Source organism: Geospiza fortis, unplaced genomic scaffold (genome assembly GCF_000277835.1).
Source record: "Geospiza fortis unplaced genomic scaffold, GeoFor_1.0 scaffold41, whole genome shotgun sequence".
NCBI lineage: Eukaryota > Metazoa > Chordata > Aves > Passeriformes > Thraupidae > Geospiza > Geospiza fortis.
This window is the reverse complement of record NW_005054299.1, coordinates 8,378,600-8,381,099: the sequence shown is the minus strand read 5'-3', so window position 1 is coordinate 8,381,099 and position 2,500 is coordinate 8,378,600. Positions and strand designations below refer to the sequence as shown.

Genomic DNA, 2,500 nt, shown 5'->3' with positions numbered 1-2,500 from the left:
CAGCAGTAAATTGTGCAGGCAGAGATATGTGAGGTGTGATATGTGCAGGCAGAGATATGTGAAGGACAAGGAGCTCAGCAGAACTGAATGGCTGCTGCTCCAGGGAAGAGTAGGGGCAGTGAAGGCCAGAAGAGGTACCTCTACTTGGGCAAGGGATTTTGAAGGGAGTTAGAGGTTCTCTGCAAACTAAACTCTATTTCCAGACAGAATGGTTCCTGTGCCTGTGATGAAGGAAGCCTTTTCCTACAGCTGAAGAGGAGTTGTGCACATCCATCTAGGTGGTAGAAATAAAGCAACTTTGAAGTGTCAGGTTTTATTTTATACCCAAATGATGCAGAACGTATGAGTTGGTTAGAATATAAAACAAAAGAACACAACATACACAGGCAATTAAGAAGGAGCATATTCTTTATAATGTAGAGTAAGTCTTAATAGACACTTTAAATTCCTATGTATATTCAATTTAGAGTTTTCATAGAACCAATTGTTTCAATGTGCTCTATGAATTATCAATTAGCAGGAAAGCACAACAGATCTACAGCAGCATTTTGAGATGCTGCACATTGAGATTTGCTGACATAAAGAGACATAATAATATTGCCATTAAGGGACAATTAATTTTGATACACAATACATATTCAGTGTCTTAGACAGAAGTAAATAATTTTTTAATGGCAAAACATTGATTTTATTCTACTTAATACTGAAGTGTTTGTTCTTTCAGACTTCATTTCATGCATCTGAGCACTGCATCTAAACCACAGTGTGAAGCATCTACGGTTACAAAGGGGATTGTCCAAAGGAAGTGCTAATTTCTAACAGTCCAGCTCTTGAACTAGTTGAAAACAAGACTTGGAAACAGTTGTCCACAAAAACTAAAGTTATCATGTAATAATGCCTGCAGGGGTTCCACAACTGTTGCATAATTTAGAACAAATTTGGCACTTCTTGAGGTAAGTCCCAGTAAAGAATATAAAGTGATCACATCTGCCAATCTACATGCCTGAGTGAGTGCTGCAGCATGCTCTGGGTTGGGTTTATGCTTTCCTTTAATGATCATAGGCTCCTGCAAGAAAATTCTGTCCATCTAGTATATCCCTTGGCAAAATTTAGTTTTGTATCAGGCATGCCCATATACCACAGCAGATGTCTTAAGTAATCTTTATCCTGGGTTGGTGTCTCTCCCATGGGTGCTGCAAATACCAATGAATCTTGGATTGATTTTCCAGATTTATTACATCATCTTCTATCACAAAATAGAAATTCATAACACAAAAAATGTGTTCCCTTTGATTTCAAGAAGTTTAACACTCTGGAAAATTTTACACAGGATCTGAAGGATGGGTGGTTATGAGCAATTGTGTTTGTCATATTTTTACTCTGCATGTAATGTTGTATTTTCATAATTAGGCGCTTGAAAGCCTGCATATGTACAGTGTGTCCTCCACCTTTGTATTTGTATAAACATTTGAAAATAACTATTACCTTTAGAGATTAATTCTTTGGTAACTCTTAATCCCTTCTGGTTGAAGGAAATAATTCTTCATGTTCCAAAGAGAAATGGGATTTGTTTTATTTTCCTCCATTCACATCACCTGATGAGTCAGAGTGATGCACTGATGCTAATCAAACAACAAAGTCAATTAAAGGCTTAAGCTGTAGGTTTTAACCACAACCAGGAGAGTCCCATGAGAGGCAATGCTGTAAAAGCCACCTTGGTTTCTCACTGTATTACCTATATGAACTCTCACTGACAAGAGGAGGTAGCTTTGCGGAAGCACCTCTGCAGAAACTTATGGGCAGACTCCTTCAAGTTGGAGGAGTTTTTACAGTTTCCCAGAGTGTAGAGACAGTCTGGGAAAAGGCAGAGCTGTTTATTCAAAATCTAAGGAACAGAAGATTGAAATTGGCATTGTGGGCTGGGGGCAAGAATTGACCTCTAGATGTTGAAAGAAGGAAGTACAGAGGAGGACTGTAAACAGCCTCAAAAATTATCACTGCTGGAGAAACCCAGAGAGGAATGCAAAGACAGAAACAGTACAGCTCACGAGGACCTTAAAACAGCTTCATGTAGTCAGCCAGTCTTTGGCAAAACCAGAGGAAAGGATTTTACAGAGTTCCAAACACAGAACCTGGGAGCATGGAGAAAAGTGTATAGCTGTGTGGGTGTACTGTGCAGGGCTGTACTCCAGAGAGTGTTAGACCAATGGAGATATTTGAATATGCAAATAATTACTTTGCTGGCACAGAACAGCATTTTTGCTACTCTTTTTGGGATGAGATTGTGCTGTTGTCAGGTTACTTTCTTTGAGGAGTTTCCTGCTCTCTCATGTCATGTGCCATAGCACCATCACTTCCCAGGAGTCCTCAGAGCCCAGCTCAGCAGCTGGCTCAAAGTCAGGGAGTGAGAGGGGACTCAGGGGTGCCACATGGAGACTTGAGTGTGCAAGAGCTACAATGTCAATGAGTGCCATGTTTCCAAAATGCTGATACCCAAATA

General features: G+C 39.9%; 1 long non-coding RNA gene across 2 annotated transcripts in view; it reads left to right on the top strand.

The window, feature by feature from the left end:
• The window catches only part of LOC115948443, a 40,726-nt gene that overhangs the window by 4,257 nt on the left and 33,969 nt on the right, over nucleotides 1-2,500 (top strand). Inside the window, exon 1 of one of the 2 annotated variants that reach the window (XR_004082275.1) lies at nucleotides 749-953. The exons of the other annotated variant lie outside the window; for it this stretch is intronic. This is a non-coding gene — a long non-coding RNA (uncharacterized LOC115948443). Of the gene's footprint in view, nucleotides 1-748; nucleotides 954-2,500 lie in introns of those variants that run through there. 2 annotated transcript variants of the gene reach the window in all.